Consider the following 26,034-nt stretch of genomic DNA (forward strand, 5'->3'; position numbering starts at 1 on the left):
CAGTTTTAAAAAACTGTGGTCATACAACTAAATATTAGTTTAGTGATTCACAGGATTGCTAAATCCCAGAAAAAAAAATGTTTGTACAAAATAGTTTTGAGTTTGTACAGTCAAAGGTAGACACTGCTATTTTTTTGAACACACCCCTTTCAACTAATTGCCCAATTGCACAGCCTTAAGAGCGTGCATATCATGAATGCTGGGTCTTGTTTGTTTTCTGACAATCTACTGAACCTACTGGTAACTTGTTTGCCACGTAGCAATAAAAAATATACTAAAAACCTTGATTATTCTGGTTAGTCACATTGTACTGCTATTATTTTGAACAATACTGTATATATAAATAAGGGTACATGTTTTTAAATGGAGATGTATACATCAGAAAGTGTAATAAGTGTTTGCATTGATGTATGGTTTGTTAGGATAGGAAAATATTTGGCTGAGATACAACTATTTGAAAATCTAGAATATGAGGGTACAAACAAGTTGTTCAAAGTTATCAGCAATGCATATATTACTAATTGAAAATTAAGTTCTGATATATTTACAGTAGGAAATTTACAAAATACCTTCAAGGAAAATTAGCTTAATATCCTCATGATTTTTGACAAAAGAATAATCAATCATTTTGACCCATACAATGTATTTTTGGCTATTGGTACAAATACCTAGGTATATATGCTATACCTGTGCTACTTATGACTGGTTTCGTGGTCCAAGGTCACAAATACCTTTACTTATTGAACATTATTGGCTTTTATCATATCTCATATGCACAGCACCACTCAAGGCTGTGATTTACAGTGATTTGTGATGATCTACATTGTGCCCAATAACACCTCCGTGCTAAAATGGCTTTATTATTTGTGCTAGGAGAATATGAGAAGTGCAAAGATTTCTTTAAAGGCAGACTAGAGCATATATACACTAACCATTTACACCAGCTCGAGTGGTATACATTTGAATGGCCTTCTTTAGTCTTACCACGTACTTCATGACCCCAGATAAAGGAACTCCACGGTCCTCTGAGTGTGCAGTGATCTGCATGGATGGGTAAAGCAATAAAAAAGAAAGAATTAACAGTTATTAAAAGACTCCTGAATGATGAGACACACCCTGCACACTACTAATCTAAAGTTTGGGTAGGTAAGGTTTTTTAATGATTTTGAAAAGTCTCTTATGCTCACAAAGACTGCATTTATTTTATCAAAAATACAGTAAAAACTATATATTTGTGAAATATTGTTACAACTTAAAAATATTTGTTTTCTATTTGAATCTATTTTAAAATGTAATTATTCCTATGATGGCAAGACTGAATTTTCAGCAGTCATTACTCCAGTCTTTAGTGTCACATGATCCTTCAGAAATCATTCTAATATGCTGAAAAAAAAAAAAAAAAAAAATATATATATATATATATATATATATATATATATATATATATATATATATATATATATATATATATATCATTCTGAGCCCCGACTTTTGAATGGTAGTGGACATCTGAGTGATTTACCTGAGGTATAATGTTGTAACAGGGACAATGTTGTCCATGTGTTCTCTTATATGGGGGTCTTGCATTGTGCCAAGAACATCCTGAAAAGGTGCCCGCAGGGAATTACAACTTCATATAACTATAACAATAAGGGTCAGGGAATGAGTAGTCGATGTACTAATAACCCACCTGTAGAATAACAGCTCTAAGAAGCTGTGGGTTATGATTGCACAGCGCCCCCGCTAGGAAAGCTCCAGCACTGAGAGCAGTGAGGGCAGTAAGAGCAGGATGAGGCACTCCCAAGTGATGAAGAGTCTGAATACAAGCAGCAAGATCTTCCACTCCCCTCCGCTTCTGTAGCACAAAACCCACTCACCACCATCCCTGCCCTGTGACAAACACACAATAAAAATGCATTTCCAATGGCTAATTTTGGTATTAATCCTCAAGGACATCCTCAAATTTTAGCATTCACTACAGTTCACAATTTTTTACTGTACTTCATGGCACTTTCATTGTGAGAAATGCTAATAAGCTACATTTAAACTTGATAACATATATAAAATGGAATCTAAAAAAAAGACTGCAGCTATATCAGATAACTAACTAAAAGTACATGCTTACTAGGTATCAAGGTCTTTCAAATTATAAGCTGAATGTCAAATTAATAAGGGGTTAATTACAAAATAAATTTTATTATACACAACCATTCCAAAATTCAAGATTGGAAAGATTTTTTTTTTAATGTCTATTTTCAAATGTTATAAAATGGAATTCCCGCTAATGGTAATTTTAATAAGCATAATCTTTCGGATGTACTGATTTGGTGCTCAAGAAACATTTTTTATCATTATCAATGTTGAAAACAGTTGTGCTGCTTAATATTTTTCAAATTATTTGATAAATAGAAAGTTCAAAAGAACGGTAATAATATAATATAGTATTGTAACACGGTCTTTGCATTTACATTCAATTAATTTAATAACTAAAAATGATGAATGGTAGTGTAGTGTATATACAATATACATCAATGTATCAATTCAAATGTCATATATCCAGTCAAACACAAATCTACAAATGTTGTCTACATCTTTAACTCCGCATAAACACACATTCTAGGCTGTTGTCGTGTATGTGAATTTGTGATTCTTGTTTACACCTTGTGAATGTATAACTGATAGGGCTCTTGTGTGGAAAGAGTCTGGATCTGAAGTCGAACACAGTCTTCCTGAAGCAGCTCCATATCTTTAATGACTGTTCCTGGAACAGCACTAAACAATGGAACCCAGTGTGGCTTGGATGGAGAGGCTAAAGGTGCCCTAAGCACCTGGAGATTAGTGAAAGAAAAAAAATGACACAATACTGCTTAAATCTGATACTGATACTCTTACCTGATACTCCTGGTTTGCTCCAGTGTTTGCCAGAATGAACAGGCAGTCGTCCGAGTGCTCCACATGGTAAAGCAGTTCAGGCTGATGGAGCTGGATGAGGGAGGGGAATGAGAGTGGAGTCTTGCTGTCTTCAAACCACACCTCAGAGCTGATCTTACTGCTACAGGTAATGGTCACCAGCCTCCAGAAAGAACCTGAGGAACGGGCAGAAGAACACATCAATGCTGGCTGAAAGCACTCTCCACCAAGAATTAAACACTTATTCTGCATCCTTTTCTTCATAGTCAAGGGTTTGGACACCAGAATCACTGAGATGAAGATGGAGGCACCGAAGAGTCTCCTGTGTGCTGTAGAAGAGGATGTCATCTGTATATATATTAGTCATATATATATATATATATATATATATATATATATATATATATATATATATATATACAGTACATACACACACACACACACACACATATTAATATTAGTATTAATTACCTATCCTTTGATTAAATGTAATTAAATCTCTTGTATAGCGTCATATTCATATTTCACACACACACACGATCCTACCTCAGTGAAAAGACGCGAGATAAGTGGGTGTATATTCCTCCAATGGATATTGCGTTTAACTAACAGCAGAAGCAGTCATGAGTTGATCCGATTCATTTAATGAAGCAGAGTGTCACTGTCTAAATAGTGTCTGATTATGAATGAGCGACGTATAACTGCTACCTTAAATGTCAAAATATACAGTGCATTATGATTCTAGGTAAGTAGCACATTCAAAATACTTAAACTTTCCTACTGCTCATGTTCTGCTATATAGAGAAAGGTGGTGCATTGACATTTATCTGTTCTGTTGACTCGAATCTTATAAACTGGTTGAATCGGTTCACAAAACCTGTCTGAAGGATTAATTTAGCATTCAGACAGAATCGATCCAAACTGTTCTAGAATCAACAACTGACTTCAACCGAAAAACGACTCTTTTGTACATGAAAACGAACAAAGAACAGATTAGTAAACTGAATGAAGTTAGCTGATAAAAGTAAAAAAATGTGTTGTTTAATATGAATGCAATTCATATTTAGGTTCTTTATTGCTATTTTTATTAGCAGAATGGCTGCAACAAACTCAGATGGAACACATGATATTAAAATAAACACCGCTATTACACACTATGCGCATTAATGTGGTTGCTTTCCAAAACCCACGAAAATGCTTTTTGAATCGATCATTTGAAATGAACCGTTCAAAAGAACCGACTCGCTAAGTGAGTCAGACTCCCCATCACTAATTGCGCTAAATATGACATCTAGTCCAGACAAGAGTAATCAAATAAATAATCATAGATGAGAGTCGATAGATCAGTGTGTTCGATTACTCTGGTACTGAATTGGATTTCCTTTGGTCCTGCAACAAGAAGAGGCGGTGTACGGAAGTAGCATGGGATTTATTTTATTACCAAGCAACAGAGACCAGCACATACCGGCGAATTAGTAAAAACGGTAACAGTTAATAAATTCTACTATCGACTTCAACCACGTTCAGAAAACCAATGCCAAACATGCCTTCGCCCAGACTCTGCATTCCGTTGTCAATGTAGTTATAATGGGAGAAGTTGTTTTCTGCATGAAACAGACACAGTATAAAATCGAGCAGGTTGCTCTGTCATGAATAAAAGTAAAGAACCCCAGTTAGCTGCGACAGAACTGCAGGCGAACAATCACCAAAATCACGACTGTCACTGTGGAACTGATGTGGTGAGGGGCGTTTACTAAACCTCCTTCAATATGCAGCTGATTGCATGTGTTTGGTTAAAAAAGGCGTAAATGTAATGTAATGCGTTTTTTCACGGTAAACATATGGATGCGTCTCAGTAGTAGAATCTTATTCATCTCTCACAATGCAGGTTCTGGAGCAGAAGCAGCTCGACAGTGCAGATGTTAAGCAGGTGTCTGTGCGGAGGTTCTCCTCCTTTAACCTGTTCTGCAGGAGCAGGGTCACTCCTACAGAAACGGGTGAAGGACAGTGGTTGGAGTAAAGAAGTGCGATCCTTCCTCAGTACCGTGCCTTACTCGGGTATGTTGGAGAAAGTGTTCAATTAACTAGAGCAGATGAAGCAATTTAGCTTCAGGATTCTTAAGGCATAATTCTCACAAAGGTAAATTCTGTATGTTTTACCAATAAATTATCCAATAAATATGAATAGTAATAAAAAAGCAAAGAAGAAGAACCATAAAAGTCTTAACTCAAATCATGCTCTCAAAATATTCCTCTGAAAATAATCACAGCCATTGTCGTCCTTCCATTTCAGTGTGGAATTTCTATTTAAGTCTTTTGCTTATGTCAGTATAATTAAACTCGTTAGTTTAATCTATATTTAATTTAGCTAGCAGTAACTTTTAGTCATTATATCATTGTATTTATTACTATACTAATTTTATTAATGCATTTCAGAGACAATCTTGGTCCCATTAGAGTGGATGAGGTGCTCAGCAGCTTTGACAGCACGGGAAATGTCTGTGAGTATCCCTTCTGTGCGTGTCTGTGTGTTCTTCCAACAGTTTAGTTTATTCTCTGAAACCGATCACATTGAGGTAATTGTGTTCTTTTATTGCAGTCTGCCTACTTTCTGATTATGAATGAACAATATTTCACTGTAGTCTTAAACAGAGCATATGCTATGGCAGGCAGCAGGGGTCAGATCCAGCTGCAGCTCCATCATGCACCAGAGGCAGGCACACTTGAGCCTTAGAAGCACCGAATTATAAGCAACTTATTGACGCCCGCTGTCTATGCCAGGAGTATTGTACTTCTGAACACTTAAGTACGCAATGCACATTTCAGGGAAATTTAATGCAAGTATTTAATTTGACCAAAATTATACTTCATAAGTAAATATAGGTCACTAAACAAAGTTGCAGAATCAACAGGTAGTAGATACAGTGAATGATAATTCCTTTGTACTGTAAATATATTTATTCCATCTCTTTATATTGAATACCCTTTCATGTATACACTATTGTTAAAAAAAGTTTGGGGTCAGTAAGATGTCTGTTTTAAAAAAAAATACTTTTCTTTTTAATTATATTATTCAGCAAGGATGGTGAAAGGTAAAAAGAGGCAGTAAAGACATTTCTAATGTTACAAATGCTGTTCTTTTGAACTTTAGCAAATAATGTAATAATCATGCATAAAATGCATCACAAATTCCACAAAAATATTAAGCAGAGTGGTTTTTATTTAATTACATTGATGATAAAAAATAGATATATTTAATAGAAAACATTTAAATGATTTGTAAAAATTACTGTAGGTTTTTATTTAGCTTTTGATTAAATAAATGCATCCTCGGTAAACATAAAAAAAAAAAAAAAGCAAAACACACTTTTACGGACCCCACACTTCATACAGTATATACAACTTTAGATGTCTGTTGGTCCTGTACAGCAGAATATTGTGCAGCAAGACGATTCTGCAAAGACAAAACACAGTAACTACTAGTTTGACCAAACTGAATTATGCTGAAATCTATTCTCTTAGGCCATGATCTATAATGTGACAGACTGGTTTGGCTCAACTATACTCATATTCAGAGAAAAAAAAGGAGAAAAATATATATCAATCATCAAACCAAAACCATTTTCCTTAAATTAAGCAATTATAATTACTGTGTTTTACCGTTAAAGTGCAATATTGAAATGACCGTTTGTTCAAACATGTAAATTCTGTTATAATTCATTCATTGTACTGTTGAGCACAAAAAGAGCTTTAGGTAGATAAACCAGTGGCTCAGAAACTTTTATGCAGTTTATCTGTTTTAGTAAAGGAAAGAGACTGGTCCTGTGCTGGTTTCCAGTGGCTTGTGGACCGATATCTCTTGAAATATTTGGCTCTTTTACTGGATTAGTGAAAAGGGGCAGCATGGCTCTCCTCTACAGCAGGGTCATCGCATCTCTTTTCAGATCTTCCTCTCAACCACCTTTAAATTGATCTTACGCATTGGTAAGCCCAAACATCCCCCTCTATGTCCTTGTCAGCTCAGCTGGGCAAGCTCATTGTCTGCTAACGGGGGTGCCCCAAGTATTACCCACCCTACATACCCAGTTTAAAATCCTCGTCTGAGGATTTGACAAGCCGAAAGGTCTCTATGTCCTCTGAGGCACTGAATGTGGATTAGCTATCCAAATGTATGGATTACGGTGATCCAACTTGTCAGGGTTGGAAGGGTTGACCGTGCTGTGGGTTTAAGTGCTGTTGTTTCCAGCAGGGATCAAGAGGGACACAAAAGGTCTTATCTGAACATGCTGGGTGGACGTGAAGAGCTTTAGAGAGGCTTGTTGACCACTGGTTTGGATTCAAACATCAGCTCTTCCACTGGCATGTGCTTGGGTCAGAGTTGGTTAAAAACTGTAGAGAAAATGTAGCTGAAGTATACATAGTTTGGAACAGTGATACTGATTTTCGAGGAACTCTTTGCAGCCAGATGATGAAGTTACAGCATCTACCAGCAGGTGCTAATGAGATACAAATCGTCTTCTCCAGAAAATTACTTGTACATTGTTATTTAGAGATCATGGGTGAACAAAGCATGAGATAACCATTATGCAAGAAATCTGCTTTGGAACAGTCTTTAAGTTTGTGATTTCTCCACAGAGTTTACAGTAAACACTGGTGCTTTTTAATTGTTTTTCTATGAAAATTTTCTATATGGCTAGGCGTTTTGGTGCTGATGTGTGAATCTATCAATAAAAATAAAAATACACTGTTACTTGAGCTGCATGTGTACATTTACTGGAAAAATAAACCAATTGGCAAATATGTGAAATATGTGCTTTTATTATCCAGCCAAAACTTTGCAGTTTAACTCCAACTCATTTGCAAGGTTGGATTGCAATGGTTGACTAAGCATCAAACAACCGACTGGTTGATTAGTGAGGTCCCAAAATACTACCTCAAAATACAAGCCTCATTGGGTATTGGTTGGGTACTCTCAGCCAGTCTAGTCAGGGTCTTTATCCTGCGTCCTGAGATAAAACATTCTTCAGAGGGGTCACATGATGAGGTGGACTGAAATCACAACATTCAGGATTAACCGGTCAGTGCTCCGTCTCAGCAGGGTTTCCTCCGAGTCCATGCATTTATCACGAAACCATGTGTGATGGTGACTTTTTCATAGCTTAATAAGTGTTATTTGTGTGTGTGTGTCTTTTTATTTGAATCCTGTGTTTGTTTGTGTGTGTTCAATGGTCTCCACTCACATGCCCGTCTGTTCTACCCCCTGCTTGGGCAATTATGTAGATTTGGGGACCCGGTGTACTAATTGCTCAGATTGAGGCCTGGTTAGGCTGCAGAGGTCAGAGGTCTGGCTCTCCATCTCTGCCTTATTCTGCTCTCCTGTGTTGGTGAGAGTTAATTAATGCTGCTCTCAGACTGTTTACAGGACGGCTCGCTGACCGGACTCAAGCCCTCATTACTGCAGAACGGCCTGTTGGACGCGTGCAAGCACAGTTCAAAATTAACACTCACCAAACACCAAATGACAGTCAGAATGGCCTTTTGTGAATAAATAAAACAGTTTCTCACTAATTTGCTGAAAAATTTATTAGGAATGACCTCGTTATTGTAAGCTACATGAGCAATTGAAATCAGTCAAATTGAATATAGAATTTCACTTTGTCACTTTCTCCATGACTTTATTTTCAGAATATTATGACATTAATCTCAGAGTACCATATTCTTTATTCTCATAATGTGGATTAAAATGTTAATCCTTTGAAAAAAATGTTTAAACTAGGATTTTATTCTCATACGAGATCTGTTGAGATTAGTTTTTCCTATCTCAATTATACTATATTATTATGCTACACTGAAAAAAAAAAAATATATTCATTGAATTTGCTCATTTTTTTTTAAGGTTGTTAAGGTTTTTGTTTTTTTTTAAGGTTGCAATCCATTTATTTTAGCTACATTTAAATAAACCAGTTTAGTTGACTAACTTTCAACACAATTTTTTGAAAATTTTTAAATGTAGCTACAATAAATTTTCAACCACTTATCTCAATAAAAGTTAGTTAATAATAAAAAAAATTCAGTGTATTTCAGTTTGTAGTTACATTATGCGACACTACAATTTGACTGGTAAATTTTCTCAATTAATAACAAGTTAATTTTAAACATTGTGAGAGCTCTGTGTCCCAAAGCTCATCATAGACCGTGAAAGTGTCTTCAATCAGTGCCACAGTGAAAAGGCCAAGAATTGCTTTCATGATAAAGCCACTTACAGGAAATATTGTCTGCGTCTGAGTGACCCAGAACTGACCGGGACTCTGCTGAATGATAAATGACTGACCCAGATTAAAGTCATTATGTGAAGCATTATTATAAAACATAATGTTCTTTTTCTGGTTATGTGCAAGATGGCATTATGAAAGGATTTGCTCCTCTATATAAGCATGAGTATAAAAGCAAATGTTCTTAATCATGGCTAGAGGGTCAGCAGTGGAGCAGGCTGTATCAGAGCTAAGAGATGTGATAAAGGCAACCCTGAAGGAATGAAATTACAATACTAGCCTTTGCGGGGAGATTGTGTGGGGTTTAATGCCACAGTAATTTCCAGCATACCTTAGCAGCCAGGTAACACTTTTTCTTTTGTTGCAAAGGTCCCTTCTAGTCTGGAATTAGAAGGGAGAGGGAGTGAATGAAGAAAGTAATAACACCCTAGAAATTCACACTCCAGACTTGATTATTAAACCGCCTTTCCACCACACACGACATTTGGACACGGCTGTTGCATTTGTCCCTCTAGTGGCAGTCGCACAGAGCTTTCAAACTGGTCGTGCAGCAACCGTTCCCTCGGCATATTCACCATATTTCAGTGTTTTCAGTCGATTTTTTTATTTTTTTTCACAGACACTGTCTCTGGATTTATTGTGGATTAATAAAAACGTATTGTATTAAAATATTCTTGCTAAATCAGAATGGCCTTCTCCATTAAGTGACATCACCACCCACTTTTATCAGATGATATTTACATGATACTCCAAGCTTTAAATAATACCATGGTACATGTGTAGAAACTATGGTTTTACTGTGATGCATGTCCCATAGCACCTTGTCCAAAGAACCATATTAGCACTGTGGCACTTTTACAGCAACAGGTTACCCATAGGCCTCTATTTCTCAGTGCGTTTCTGTGCTCCCATTGGTCTTTTAAGTGATTAATGTAATGTAGTTAATTTGTCTCACATTTCTATGTGTCTATCAGAGTGCAGTTTTCTGTCATCACATTGGTCACGTTTGTGGACCCCCCTCAATGTTCGTATACACCCTTTGCCCCCCCCCCCCCCTCAGTTTGCCTAGCAACCATACCAGGTCTCCAGCAGCCCTAATGTACTTGATGATGTTTTAAAACAAATAGATAATTTATCTGATTTGCGTCTTGGTGGAGAACAAGGCATGTGAATAGCCACCTCTTACTCAGAGCATGGGCAGCACTCCAGAAATGACTCCTGGGAGGGACGTATGTGTGTGTGTGTGTGTGTGTGTGTGTGTGTTGTGTGAGTGTTGTCCGATTGTGTGTTTGTCTACAAAGCACTCAATGTAATGACTCTCACACACTTATTTTTATAAGTGCTGTCTCTTGGTTAACATGTATGTCAGCTAATTAGCAGGACTAACATGCCTAATGAGTTTTTTTTTTTAATAGGCTTTTATGTTTTTAGAAATGTTTATTTATTTTAAAATTTTGTTTTTAGTTTCAATCTCATATCCTTTACTCTTATATGATGGAAAATTTATAACACATGTTTTTGTCTCATATTTAATTATAAGTAAAAAAAAAAAAGTGGTTTACATATTTATTTTGAATTGATTCATGAGACAATTATAAATCCTTTTATGAACTAATTTTGGTCAATATGAGTTTCAGGAAGCAGATAAGTATTTTACATTTATGGCCAATAACTAATAAATGGCCATCAAATTCTGTACTATTTGTCTAAATAAAAAAATATTTAGACACTGAAAACTAAAATCATTCATTTTAAATTTTGCAAGTGATTAAAGGCATCCCAACAATATATTTTACAGTATGTGAAGTTGATATTCCTTTTAAGACCACTTAACAGTTATATTAGATGATGGCAAAAGTAACACACACACACACACACACACACACACACGTTGTTTCCATGTTTTATGGGGACATTCCATAGGCGTAATGGCTTTTGCACTGTACAAACTGTATTTTTCTATTGCCCTAAACCTACCCCTCATAGGAAACTTCTGATTCTGTCTCTTCATTCTGCAAGCTTGTTTCCTCATTAAACCTAAAAAATGTCTTAGTACATTTGTACTAAATCATAATTCACTGAAGTTGAGGATGCTCAGAATGAATTGGTAAGTTATACCTTGACATCTTAGATTGGTAACGGTATGTGTCAAATAAAACAACTTTGTTTGATGGTTGTCAAGGTCAGTTCTGTAAGGACACAGGCATTGGTGACGAGTGCTGAGTCGCTCTATGTCTCAGTGACAGCTGATCGGGGGCTTCTGGATCCCAAAACACTCCCCCTTTTCGGCCCTCCACCAACCCCCCCTCCCAGCTGGACTCGGTGCAGCCTGCCTTTTGTATTTGACCAGCCAGCCCGAAAGCTGGGGGCCAGTACAGCTCGGAGGGAGAGCCAGTGCGGAGAAAAGAAGCGAAGAAAAGGAGAGAAGTAATTACGTCCAGTCATTGAGTTCTGAAGATCCCCACCAGGTTCATTACAGAGGCCCTGCACTGGCGACAAAACGTCGGCCATTTGGAGCGAAAGGAGCAGGAATGTTTTGGAGGAATATGACACCTCCAGATCCCTGCGCTGGCAAGAGAAGCAAGATTAAGAAGCCCACACCCCTGATCGCTTGGGCTTGCCTATTGTCTGCACTTTTCCATATGTATCGCAAAAGGCTTCACATCACTAGCTTTTTAGGACAGGACACCACGCTTTTGATTTTTGTACAACCCCTCTTTTTTTTTTTCTTTAAACACTCTAGGAAGTATTTATGATTTAATGATAAGGAAGTTCCCCCAAAATGAAAATTGCCAGAATTTACTCACCTTCATGTTGTTACAAACCTGCATGATTTTGATATTTTACACAGTAGTATTTTATTTTTATTTTTTTGATCCAGCCAATGTTGGACCCCAATTTTGTCCATCCAGGTTTGACCCCACTGACTTTCATTGTATGGAGAAACATATTCTTCAAAATATCGTCTTGGTGTTCGACAGTAGACAAAAAGTCATGCAGGTTTAGAAACGTCATGATGGTGACTAAACTTTCTGGCCTAGTTGTGAATGAATCTAGTGAACTGATACTGGTTCAGCCACTGCGTCATGTTTCTACGTTCTCACCCAGCTCAAAGCGGCCCACCTCAGTTCCAGCAGGTTGGTTCCTGTCTCATTGTCTTGGCGGAGCCATGAGGGGATGTAATCTTCCACAGAAAGGAGAAGTCATTTATTAGTCCCAGCCCAGGGGTTCATGCTTCACAGAATGCATTGAAGGTGGGCCGACCAATCAGAACGCAGAATTAGGGGAGTACGGCGGGGGTGATGTTGCTGCTTCTTTCACCTACCTCTCCCAGCCCATCCGGCCCAAAAGGATTATGGGGGATTGATGTAGTGCTGGTCCAGTGGCCAGATGATGCCAAGGCTCCCCACTGAGCTTTTTAGGTATGTTCCTGTAAAACCCATCTCAACAACAACAAAAAAAGAGCCTCTGAAAAGTAACACAGCTGTACATTTCGGTAGAAACCGTGTGCATGATCTTCACATATCTGACCGTTGTTTGAGAGACGCACTATTGTTTTACCATTAAGTACACCAGTTAAAGAGCCTGCCAACACCCACCCCTTCTTTTTCAGCACACAATCACATCACACTCTGTATAACAGTTTGTGGGACATAAACATGCACACAATGATACTCGTACATGCACGCACACACACCCACATTCCCTCCAAACAATCCAGTCGATGCTTTTTCGCTGCTTTGCCAAGTGGCTTTTTACAACTGTTCCACAATGGAGAAGCTAATTACTGTAGATTTGGAGAGCTGGTTAATTGATCGTGCTAGCGTCCTAATTGCATCTCTCTTACCTGGGGCCTCTGAAATGGCAGTGAATGCCTCTCACATGACCTCTGTGTTTTGACACAGAGAGAAAAACACATTGCCGAAACTCTTCACATGGATACTTGTGGAGAGAAGGCAGGTTTATTTAGGTGTTTTTTTTTATTTATTTTTTTTATTTTTTAGTTTGGACATTTTTAAACCTCTCGTGGTGGTTATATGGCGGGCCGCGCTCTAATTGTTTTAGCTGTTTTAATTGACTGACGAGCGTCCAGTTGGGGGCACTCTCATACTTTGCAAAGTGGTTTGTTTGGCCTTATCTGATCGGACAAACATTCCCCTGTTGTTCATACCATTTATAAAAGATCTAAAAGCATCTGGTTTATTAGAAATTCCACCTCCTTACTCTCTGGAAGTTTGCGAGGCAGTATTTACCAATCAAACAAATGAGTTGCCGTGAAAAAGTTGCGGCAGCTAACACCGTAAATTGACGCTTAATTCCTCTTGTGCTGAAGATATTAATCGAGGAGTGTCATATTACATTGTGTGAAGAGGTAATTCAGTCGATCTGAACTTGTGCACTCGCTCACTCTCATTTTAATGCTTGTGCACGCTGATGATGTGTCGTTGCCCTCACTGCGAGTGTGAGCTGAAACCCATAGCGTGCTCCAAAGTGGGGCATCACTAATCAATGCGAATCATTTAAGTCCATTCTCTCCTGTGCCACAAAACCCAGCATTTTAGCAATCAATTCAAAACAAGTGCCATCAGCTTTTCCAGTCCGGAGTGCACGTATCTATGCAAGCAGATATTCGTAGGGAACGAATATGGCTGAACTCGGCAGGAATGCGTGCGCATGTGTGTGCGTTGGCGTAAGCGCATGCATGTTTTCCCCCGCTTTTTCTTTTCAGTTAAACGCCTGTCTACATTTGTGTGTACTCTTGTGTGTATACAAGAGCTCGGCATCAGATTGAATTAGCCAGTATTGTCCTGCTCACTAAAAGGGGGCTATGCTATTAGCAACCTTTCTAAGGACTGCCACATCCTGCACCAGGCAATCAGATCACTCAAGAGCCTCTTTCCCCTGCCGTGACCTGGACTCCGGGCCTGCGTCTGGTAAAGACTGCTTCTCTAATGTTCCTCTCCAGCCTCTACTAAGCCCCCACCAGCCAGCGGCGAGCCCCCTGCGTCCTTCACCTCACACAGGGGAAGAAAGACAAGGTCACGCACATGGAGAAATAAAGGAGAAATGATTCCCATTCAATTGAGGTGAAGCATTCCATTTAGCAGCTAGCCTCGGGCTGCCACCGGGAGAGAGCTGTAACTGGCCAGTGCATGCACCATGCACATTGCCCAACTGTGGGTGCGTGTTATTTGAAGAGACTGAATGCATGGCTTTGACAAGCTATTACTGTAAATAATGAAGAGATGGGCTGCAGTCAGACACAGGCTTGTGGCCATGAGAGAGAAACTCAGAGTGTGTGGAACAGAAGGGCAGTTGTATTGTTATAAGACGCATCCTTTTCTGCTGTTTCAGTCATGGCCAAAAACTCTAGCAAAAAGTACTATGAAAAGAATTCATGGTACATCATGGTATCTGATGGCAGTGTCATGGTATTTTCATGTATATTATGCCATTGTATGGCTTTCGTATGCATGATTATGATATTCATGTAGTACTCGAAATTATGTCAGAGAAGATGATAAAAATGTCAAGTGAATTATTTATATGGTAACATGAGCGTGAAAAAGCAAGCCATGAAAAAAAATAACATGCCATGAAAAACATCCCATGAAAACAAGCCAATGGCATATTTCACTCCAAAAACCAATTCATTTATTTATTTATAAAAAGTACACATTTTTATTCTTAACAACCATACCTTAAGAAGTGTTAATCCCATGAAAATATGGCCATGTCATATTTCAGGCCAAAATCAAATGAGCCCCACCTCAAAGCCAAAGGAAATATATAATTTTCAAATTTGTGTCAATATTTCTGTATAAAGAAAATGTAAATTTTAAGTTTGCTTTCTGATATTTTTGTAACAATTAAGCATTACCATAATGTGTCTAGACATTTAACTTTTTTTTTTTCTTCTATTTTTATTGGTTATTCTCTGTATATTCATTGTAAAAAGTAATTGAATAATGCATTGAAGCTAAAAAACAAAAAAAGCATAAGGCTGTACATAAAATGTGAAATAATAAATATGTATAATGAAAATATTTTAATGAGGAAATATTTTCTTTCTTTGCATGAATGTAGCAAGAATTTAAAAAAAAATAATAATAATAATTGTGCATCAAAACAATTCAAATAGAACATTAAATAATTTCATTTAATTTGAGAGTTAAATGTGACTTTTTACAAAAAAGTTAACCAAAGCCATGGTAATACTTGGTAATAATAATTTAAAGTGACACTTTCAGATTGGGTTCCAAGAATCAGAACGGTAGAAGAAAAGGGTGAAGGTGCAAGGAGGGGTGGATGAGAGGAAAGATTAATCTTTTGAGTAGAGACACTGCCTCTTGTCTGGATATGCAGAAGTTCATTATTAATATTGATAGAAATGGACAGAGGGGGAAAGGACATTGAGAGGTTGAGAGATGCCCAGTACTGGCCTCTATCACACACACACACACACACACACACACACAGAGTCAGTAATAACAGCGGGCAGGCTCCATTACTCCCACAGTCGGAGTGTTAAGTGCTGTCCTGGTGTCAGTGGAAGATCAATGGCCAGTACTGTGTCGCAGTCAACGCAGCCCTGCCAAACAGCTCTGGGGTCAGAGGTCACTCAGCCAGACTGTCCAGAGGGCGTGGCGGCCCTTAGGGGGTGGCATCACCACAGCGACCCATCGATACCCAGGCGGGACAACGGAGTGCTAATGCCCTGCTGATGGAGGAGCTCCCTGCCCCCGACCATTAGAGAGAAACACACAAACACAAGTGTGCACATGATGCATTTACTCCTCACTCTTCTCTTACAGATAAAGACATGCTGCTGCACATTAAAAGAGCGACCTGAGCCCACAATCCCTCACCCAGAGCATGTCACCTTTGCTTTATTACATACTCATCAGAGACAAGTGTGCACTATTAATTTGGCTTGCGGTCTTGTCTCAGTGACAAGTGCATTACAGATACTCACAGATATTGATCGGATTCACATATGGCCAATCATTCCCTCAACTATGCACATCTACCGAGACGGTTTGTCAATTAAAATGTCTCACACACTAACCATCGTAATTAAACACAAAAGGGGCATCAGGACTTCATTTTAATTCATTGTAACTCACGCTAAGAAAAATCCACGTTGACCACATTGACAAGATTATAATATATGCTACCCTGGACCACAATACCAGCCATGAGGGTAATTTTTTTTAAACTAAACTGAATAAATAAGCTATCCATTGATGAATGGTTTGTTAGGATAGGGCAATATTTGGCTGAGATAAAACTATTTAAAAAATCTGTAATCTTGAGGGTGCGAGAAAAAAAAAAAATATTGAGGAAAAAAAAAAAAAAATGTATATATATATATATATATATATATATATATATATATTTAAATTATATTAAATATATTACATTATTACAAAATTTATATATTCTTGTAAAACAAGAATTAATTATTTGCAAAATATTGGCATTATTACTCATCTTTTAACCTTCTTTTTAGTAACATTAATATTTCCCTCACTTTGTGCTCAAGTGATTGTGAATTTGAAAATGAAATTGATATTTAACCTGAAAGATTCGTGCATCTAACCTCACTTTGTCTTTCTTCACACCTTTCGTCTCACACTACATTGTGTAGACTGACGGTACAGTGAGATCTGATCTAATCCTAATCATACAAGCAGACGTTTTCACTCGAGAGTGTTCAGATGGGTGAAACATATAGCTGCTGGTCAATACAGATACTCCGGTTGTTCTCTCCGAGGTCATCATTGCTGCTGGAGTTGTAATGGCACTCTAGTGTTCCCTCTCCACTCTCAGCCTCCATCTACTTACAGTCTAGTGACCCCTACCACTCTACCTCTTCTCCCTCTCGTCTTTTTCACTCTATTTCGTATTTTGGGTTGCATTGTATTCCTTTACTGCACTTTCTGGCGATGACCTCGGTCTGTGAGCCTTCAAAAATGTTTGGTTTGTGCTATTTTTTCCTTTTCACAGAACACAAATTTGTGTAGAACATCTACCAAGTTATATACTGTATGTGCTTAGGTCTAAATGTATACTACTTATGGGGTTGTCTTTGAAAGTGTCTTATACAAAAAAAAAAAAAAAAAAAAAACTAAAAATAAGAATATTGGTTAATATCATTACAATTTAAAGTTTTTCTTAAAGGTGAACACAGGAGATTCTGGCCTGAGTTATTATAAGTCCACCTGTTTTGCTCTCATTAACTTTCAATGTGTGATGTGTGATGGTGGACGGTGCAAATCCCAGGTCTTTTGACCTAGCAGTGTTTTATTAACCACTCAGAACCCACTATTGCAATTCTGTACATGTGTATTGGCCATTCACACTTGTCATTTTGAGCCTTTTGGAAATGTATAACCAGTTGCACAGTGTACAATTTTCACCAGATTTTGACAGGTTGGTGCTCAGGTTGGTTTGAGTCCAGCTTGCAACCCAATTATTTCCTGTCTCTTCTTCATTTTAACATGCTAAAAAGTCCCAAAACATGCTTGTTTCCAATCCACCAGCTGCTTTTTTCCCATAGATTGCCAGCTACAAACAGTGAGCACAAGTCAATTGTGGTTTACTCTGTAACCTGGTATACATTTCACCATGACAAAATGTCATAGGTATTATCTTACTCCTGCTTTTATTTATTTCCATATTGAGTTTTATTTATTCCCACAAACAGACTTTTCCACAGCTGTTCGATGGTGAATATTACTGCCCTTCAAAGGCACTTCACATACAGCAAGCTTGCTGATTGTCCTCTTCAGGCCTCTGTACTGAGAGCTCATTCAGTCTAGTACACAAACAAATCAATCAACAGATACTCTGTGTGTGAGTGCCTGAATGCTTCTGCAGATGTTTACACAATGCAAAGCAATAAAAAGTACTTAATACACATGCATACTCTTCTAGATATCTAAATAAGAGACGTTCAGTCGAGTATCAGAGCACTTTAGGTCTATATAAATGATTGTGGTGTTGTATAAACGTCCACCACACAGACTTCAACCAACTCATTTGATAATATATACAAGTTGGCTATGTATACCGAGCATCCTTGACATCCAAGACACAACAAGAGTCTGAACTTGGGAACAAGTTTAAATTTGTCTCCTGAAGTTGTGTGACAAAGCGGATGGATTTTGGTTTTCATGAAACATTTGTGAAAATGACAAAGCCTTGTTTAGAAGATGAGGTTATTGTGAGAGTTTTTTTTTTCTTTAGTCACGCAATCTGACTCTTTGTTTTGCCGTTTATTTTGAAGTCTGACAGGATTTTGTGACTCTGAGGTGGGTTTCCTGTGTGAGGAATGAGTTTGCACAAACAGCCTGTTCCCCATCCGCTCCGACGCAACCGTAACAGAGTCTGAGACTCACTTGTTTCACACACTTCTGTAACCCCTCATTCTCTTAGCATCATCTAATAATCTGAATGCAGATTTTTCTTTAACCTTGGACACCTGTGGCCCTGTACATTTCATTAATGTTTTTTTTCTCTCTGAACCATCAGTTTGTGACTTTTTTTTTTTTCATTTCTGTCATGTAGATTACTTTTTAAACATTATAGAAAACAAATTGATATGGCATACTTTGTGTTATCGATGTGCAATTATTTAGATTGATTTGAAATGAAAAATATGTATATTAATAAATAGGTAAATATTAGTAATGAAAATAAGAGAAATTAAAAAATATATATATTTATTTATTTGATCATATTTGATCTAAAACGTGCTCTATACCCAGATGCTTTCCTTGTACCAAGTACCAATAATAATAAACAAAAGTGATTTGTGTATGTGTGTGTGTGTATATATATATATATATATATATATATATATATATATATATATTTATATATATATATATACACACACACACGCATATATATATATATACACACATATATATATACACACACACAATTTTTTATCATTAAGATAAAACGTGTATACAAATTGAAAAAAATATCTCTTTGTTTTTCACTCTTTGTTTAGATTCTCATATATTTTTTTTTAATTCTTTATCCTAGATTCATATTTTAAACTGAAAATTTGTATCCTGTGGACAAGCGTAACACATTTAAATCGCTACAGAAGATGAATTTAAGAAAGCCAAAAATATATTATGAAGGTTCAAAGTTTCTGACCCATACATTTATTACGCTTATTTTCATATCCTAAAATGTCTTTAAAAAGTGTTGCTTTATCTTTATCCTGTATTGATTTATTTTTTACTTTATTATTATTATTATTTATGTAAGTGTCTTACATAGTGTCCCAAGTTGAAAAAAACTTTGTTTCTGTTTCTGTCTTGCTGTGCCTCCTCTGACCTGAAGGTGGTAGCAGCTGCAACATTTTAAGGAAATGTAAACTAAGAAAATGGACCCCAAAATATCCCAGCCTGAGAAGAAGTGTGGCATTTTTCTTTTTCAGAGGTTTTCCTGTGGCCTAACATCAGCATCTGGTTGGCTTTAGGTTAAGGTTTAGGTTAATAAAACCTCTCCGACCAGGATGAACACATTTCATGGATTCAGAGAGATGGTGTTTTCTAATAGGAATACGAATGAATCTTTCTGAAGAACCTGCTTAATCGTGCTTTATTTTACAGTTGCCTAATTATTTAGCCAACCCTAAAATTGACTTTTTTGCAGCACGAAGCCAGACGGCAGTTTGTTTGATTTTTGAAGTGAAGCATGTTGATATTTTTGATACTAAATGAAGGGGAAGAGAGGAAGGAATGGAGCGATTGAAGTGAATGGATTACATTAGTCCTTTCCCCACTCGACCGAATGATAAGCATTGGGCCTGTTAACATTACAATCATCAGCTCGTTTTCCACATACTTGTTGGGTTGGATTATGTTATGCGTTTGTGTGTGTGTGCTCACGCAGTTGAGTATTTGTGTGTGTGTGTGTGTGTGTGTGTGTATATGGCCATACAGCCTTAAATAGAGCACTTTGACTCATGACAGCCTTTAAGACTCCATTTAGGAACAAACACTGTAGCTTCTTTCTCACCCCCCACACACACATACACAAATGCAAACCTCCTGCTGCTATTTTGTTTTTCCTCCCCCTGTAAATTTCATCGGCAATGTGAGTAAATTATTTTAATTGGAAGCTAGTCGGCGTAAGTATTAATCTGGATAATGAATGGTGCTATTTATTTAGCAAAAACTACCCAGAGCTTTTCTGTCTTATTGATGTCTGTTCCTGCATATTAGTACGTTTCGTAATAGCAAATTTATTTGGAAGTTAAAGTGTGGGGACAATTTTAGCGAGGAGATTAAATGTAGGTAATGTGAGAAGCAGGTGTTTACGGGGCGGGAGGGAGTTTTTGAACAATCTTTAGAGAGTGTGTAATTAGGTTTTATAATTGAAATGCCAATGTCATTTATCAAACAAATGAGTTATGTTTTTTTTTTCTCTCCATGTTTTTCTACAATGACCAAATGAGGGGAACCAAAATTATAAAATTAAATAAAAATGATGCTCGCGTAGAGCTTAGAAAGCGTCTGGCAAGGCAAAAGCTATTTGCAAATCCTATATAAAGAGCGATGCATATTTACAATACCATTATCTGACCGTTCTGAAAAAGGATTTTCAAAATAATATTGGCATTTTTTCATCACATTTAGAAGATAATCGCATTATGCATATATATCTATATAGATATATCTATATCTTTATATATATTTTCTTGGATTGGATGCATGCACAGTAATACCATACAATTATGCAAATGCAATTGGAAACCAGCAGTGTATATTAACAAGCTCTCATACACGCGTTTTAAGGGATGACCCTCAGGATAGATGAATAAAAGTAGTGCTATTGTAATTTAAGAGATGGCTTGAGCCAAAATAATCCTGAACAGATGATCATTTTGCTGGCAAATTTGATTGATGGAGGCAAAGAGCGGGAGAATTAGAGAGAGAAAGGTGGCCTGGGATTTTTAGAAAAATGTAAAAGCAGTACACACACATGTCATCTCCCTGCTGAGGGGACACTCTCTCTGTTTCTTGTTGTCGTACCCCTCTTCCTCTCTATCGTGCCCCCCCCTCCACCCTCTGTGCCCTTTTAGTTGTTTCATTTTCACTCATCCTCTTGTTTTTCCTCTCTCTCTTTCTCTCTCAAGAGTGTTGGCAGTATAATCCTCAGCTTCAGCCCGTGTTGCCACAGAAACATCAATAATATTCCTGCTCAACAACATCTTAGTGCATTAAAGTGGTCATATGGAGTACACCTCTCTCCCTCACCTACTCTCGCCCTATGTCGTGCGCATTTAAAGCCCTTTTTTAGTTCCCTGTAATGCTTTTCCTCTAATTCCTGGGTAGAAATAGCGTGTTTTGTTTGTGGACTTGGGAGCAAAGGACGAGAGTGAAGGATTGTTAGTGTGCTCAGACCTTTCCCATCCTTCATTATTAGGAGCCTCGCACACTCTCGCCTCAGGTTAAAGGATGTAAGATCAGGGTACAAAGACTTTGACGCCGGTGTCAGGTCATTTGAATGAAGAAGCTAATTGAATTTCATGTAGTATACAGTTCCATTCTTCACTGTAATGAAATCAGTGTAATGATATAATTACTTTTTAGAAGCTGGAACCATAAGTAGCCTACACAAAACAAAAGAACCAACAACTACATCTTGACTATCATTTATAAATCGAAACTCAATGTTTGTTACATAAAGGAAATCATAAAATTGAGTAACTGATGGTGTCCTAGATATTCTGTCTTATCAAAATAAATACAAAAATGGCAAAAACTTGTTGTCTATAAGCTATTTTGTATATCACACATATAAAATGAAAGAAATCACCTAACCTGTGTGTGTGTGTGTGTTCTTGTTTTTGTGAAATATCAGGACATAACTGTATAATGACTTATTATAATGAATTATGGTATTACAAGGAGAGGGTGACTTATGAGGACATAACCCATGTCCCCATTTTTCAAAACGCTTATAAACCATACAGAATGAGTTTTTTTGAGAAAGTAAAAATGCACAACGTTCCCTGTGAGGGTTAGGGTTAGGTGTAGGGTTGGTGAAGGGTTATAGAATATACAGTTTGTACAGCATAAAAACCATAACGCCTATGGAAAGTCCCCACTTTTCACACAAACAAACCATGTGTGGTATGTGTTTATATGCACCTGTTGGCACAATGCACAAGCCAAATTTATTTGAGCAGTGTTATAGTAACTCGTTTTCTCCGGCACATTGGCCTGCTCAACCGTGGCTTTGTCTCTGTGTGGGGTTAAGTGTGTGTGTGTTCCCTCTCACAAGGGATTGCACTATTTGCACCCTGGAACTCCGAATATATTTGTGGATCACGCACATTTGTTTCCCTCAACTACTCAGACTCCAAATCACAATTCACACAAACATACTCCCTCCTCCTCAACATTCAGCACCCGTGTGTGTGTGTGTGTGTGTTTGCATACCAGTTTTGTGGAAAGCATTCTCACCGCTCCATTCACTGATGATCACACATACACACACACACAGTTGGGGGTATGTTCAGGCTGGGGATGTCATCATCACAGCAGCCAAATTATTCTGATTGACCGTCTGATTTCCTGATAGAAGGGCTTCAGTCGTTAACAGAGGCAGGGGTCCCGCACTCCTAGTTCAACTTTAATCAAATGATTTGATTTTGCCTTTTATTATCTCTCCCGAGTGCTAAAATATCACCGGTGGTGGGCTTTTCAACTGCTGATGAGACCAGCCTCTCTGTGTTAGACTCTAGAAAGTACAGATGAGGGCTAGAGGGGACCAGAGCCCACTTCCTGTTATACTGCAGCATGAACCAGTCAAAGTCAGAGGACTGTCTGGAACTTGATTTTCCATGTCTCTTCCTTAGTCTGGTCAAAAGCCGCCCACTTCCAGTATTTAGTAAGACATCATCATACCTACTGGTAAAGTGACCAAACACAGTATTTTTGCTATCACAGGTATAAAATATATTTGAAAATATATATTTTTTTCCCACAAGGATACAATGGATCAATGGTGACAGAGAAATGTATAATGTAACAAAAGATTTCCTATTTCAGTTTCTGTTTTCAGTTTTTTTTACTTTCTATTCATCACAGAACAGAATGAATGAGAGACAAAACTTAATTCATCACAGTAATAATACATTTTAAAATGCAATAATATTTCACAATATTACTGTTTTAGCTGGATCAAGTAAAAACCTTGGAAAACAAAAACATAAAATCTGTTCATTCAGAAGTAATAATGTACAGTTACCCTAAACTTGTGTGACCTTTTTTTTAATTCTGTGGTGACATAGATTGTTTCAACATTTTAATTTTTGAGTAAACTCTCCTTTTGGGTAAAAGTTCCTTATCAAACTTCTTTTCGTTTTATTGTCCTAATATCTGCACTACAATCAAGTAAACCATTTCTGTGTCTTGTTTGCTGACATTCGAGTTGTCATTTTAGTTGTTGCTTCAGTATGGTTTGATTGACTCAGTGGCAAGTCTGGGTCACTAAGTTTCAAAATGCACATGAAGGTTAGTCACTGTCTTGGTCTACTAGCCCTTTTGACATTTCCTTTAAGCACTAAACCAGCTCAGGTGGTAAGAGCAGCCTGCATATTATAGCATAACAAAACATATAGCTGAATACAAGCATGAAAAGGTTCATTGGACACTCCCACACTTGCAGCAAACACACTCGGTCATCATCTTGGGTTTTTTTCAGCGTTAGTGTGTAAAGCTGAGCTGCGTGCCGAGTACCGACTTTGCGAGCGTCTTCAAATGCCAAACGTCTTCCCTGCATTCCAGTCTTTTTCAGTTCTCTCCAAGCAATTTTCAGTTATTTTCTTGTCTGAGTGCAGCTTTCAGAACGGTTGGTTTCAGAACACACACACATACACACACTTGCACACACATACACAAACACCTTGCCTTAAAGCCAGCACCGGCTGCCTCGTGTTTGCCTGGCCGGATAGGAAAGACTGCAGTGAACTAAACATGCCATGGGTCGTGCAGATGTCACTTCCTATTAACAAGCACAGATTGCTACCCATGTCACAGAGGTCACACACACCTCTCTCTGCTTTCATGTGAGTGTGTGTGTGCATGTCTGTGCACGTGCATGAGGTGTCTCACAGCTAAATATGATCATACTGATTCTCTGTTCAGTCTGAATTTTATTATGTTCAGTGTGTCTTTTCCAGGTTTAGGTGTTATGAATTAGCGCTCATATAACTGTTGACTTTAATTGGACAAAGTATCTAAGCTAGGCACCCACAAAAGCACACCCACATACACTTGAATGTGGACACACTGATCCTCTCTCACAAAGGCACACAGGCACAAGGTCTGTCTCCAAACCTAGTTTGCATCTTAACTAGATAGTGTTTTAAGACACCATAGGCAAAATTCTGATATAAAAAGTAGGCAGCAACATTATACTGCTTTGTGACAATGACAATAAATGTCAGCCACACTTCCATGTTCAAAAAGCAGATGATATCTTCCTCTGTAGCCTTTGTGAATGAAAAAGCCCATAGCACAGGTTTGTTGTGATTTACTGATGTACTGTTCATCACAGATTTCTCTTCAAAACATATTAACAACAGTTTACAATCATTAATCAGGCATGATGAAATGAATACAAATTTTGTCATGTTATTCTGACACATATTTCATGATTAAATAAGCTCATACAAGCCTGCTGTATGTGTCAGGGTACGATAATTCAGTGTCAGACTAGCTTTTGAATAAGTAAGTGCAAGAATAGAATACAAACAACAATACAAATCGGACAAGGATTTACATGTAATAAAACACTAGATTATACAGCTGTACAAATTGAATCATAATATTAGCATTGCTTTCATGCACTTACTCTACTTTCCAAGTATGATGTCTAAACTAATTCAGTATGCTAACATCTCAAAACCAGTTCTTTGTGTACTGTATGTCTTTTCTGATGTGGTAAACTTGCTCGGTAGCTCACCTGGTACAGCCATGGACGTGCAATACATAGCTCTTGGGAAACATGGAATGGTTGCAGAAGCAAGCTGAAACGGCATGACTGCTGCCACAAATGTGTTTTCATCTCATGTTTGCTTATGTTAACGCTATCAGTTAGATTTAGGGTCTGGTTTATTGTAGGTGGTGTGTTATTATTAAACGCAATAGAACATGAACCTTTTAGCGCCACTTTCTGGACATTTCTCTTGTGAACTGCCAAAACTTGCACAACAGCCATCAGAATAAAATGTTCCCAGATTCACATTCATCTTTTTTTGGATAAAACAGAATGTGCTTTTATTACAGCTTACCGGACAGCTCACTGTGAAAATGTCGCAAAACATGCAAGACGTAACAAAACATAATTTTGCAGAAGTATTGCCAGTTTTCCCAATGAGCCTGGGTTTTTTAATTTAGTCACTTAAAAGGTTGCATTTCAGTGATGCTGCCTAGGTGGTAGGCAGCAACGCAGCACACTAGGTTTTGGAACAGAGCCATAGTTTGTGTGCCAGTCAGACTGATTTACCCCTTCAGCAACTCTGTTTTGAAAACCAGATCTCAGATAGCAATAGCAGGGGAGAGCTTTGAATTAGTCATGACTGTGGACTTTTAGAGTGCTACCGTTTTAGGATTGTGTGTGCGGCCTGCACAGTAATCCTCTCCTCTCTGCCCCCTCTCTCTTTCCCTCCACCTTGTTCTGTATCACCGTAGCTTGCTTGCTGAATAATTGCAGTGAGGGGACTTTTCAATGCATACGTGATTGGCTCTAGGGTGGCTAGGGTGAGTGTGTTCTCTGGTCTTCTTCCCAAAGCCAGTTTCTCCTCTTCTAA

The 26,034-nt window shown here is 37.7% G+C and overlaps 1 pseudogene; it reads left to right on the forward strand.

Moving 5' to 3' along the window:
• Nucleotides 1-4,312: 4,312 nt before the first annotated feature.
• The window catches only part of LOC113057119 (calmodulin-lysine N-methyltransferase-like), an 85,668-nt pseudogene continuing 63,946 nt past the window's right edge, over nt 4,313-26,034 (forward strand).

This window comes from Carassius auratus, chromosome 38 (assembly GCF_003368295.1).
Source record: "Carassius auratus strain Wakin chromosome 38, ASM336829v1, whole genome shotgun sequence".
Lineage (NCBI taxonomy): Eukaryota > Metazoa > Chordata > Actinopteri > Cypriniformes > Cyprinidae > Carassius > Carassius auratus.